At 32.3% G+C, this 350-nt stretch overlaps 1 protein-coding gene across 1 annotated transcript in view; it reads left to right on the top strand.

Moving 5' to 3' along the window:
* The window catches only part of LOC108557936 (lachesin-like), a gene marked incomplete at its 5' end in the record, with an annotated part of 9,581 nt that overhangs the window by 7,828 nt on the left and 1,403 nt on the right, over nucleotides 1-350 (top strand). The window lies entirely within an intron of this gene.

The raw sequence follows: 350 nt of genomic DNA, 5'->3' as shown, positions 1-350 counted from the left end.
AATTCAGTCAAACATTTTACATGCCAAGTAACGCTTCAAGTACTGACAAATTGCATGAAGTGAGCAGTAAGCAACGACAAATTGAAGCAGTCCAATTATTTTTTTTTACAAGTAAACTAATGTTATTATTTACATTATGAGTAAGTTATGAAACAATTGGACTATTTGACAAGTAGTTGATACGTAACTTCTGCATTCTTTAAAATATGAAACAATTGGACTATTTGACAAGTAGTTGACACGTAACTTCTGCATTCTTTAAAATTGGAACAATTCAGTCAAACATTTTACTTGCCAAGTAACGCGCAAGTACTGACAATTGCATGAAGTGAGCAGTAAGCAAGGACAAA

This window comes from Nicrophorus vespilloides, unplaced genomic scaffold, assembly GCF_001412225.1.
Source record: "Nicrophorus vespilloides isolate i.1.1-1 unplaced genomic scaffold, Nicve_v1.0, whole genome shotgun sequence".
In the NCBI taxonomy this organism is placed as follows: Eukaryota; Metazoa; Arthropoda; class Insecta; order Coleoptera; family Silphidae; genus Nicrophorus; species Nicrophorus vespilloides.
Note: the sequence above shows the minus strand (reverse complement) of the source record. Positions and strands in the feature narration are given on the sequence as shown.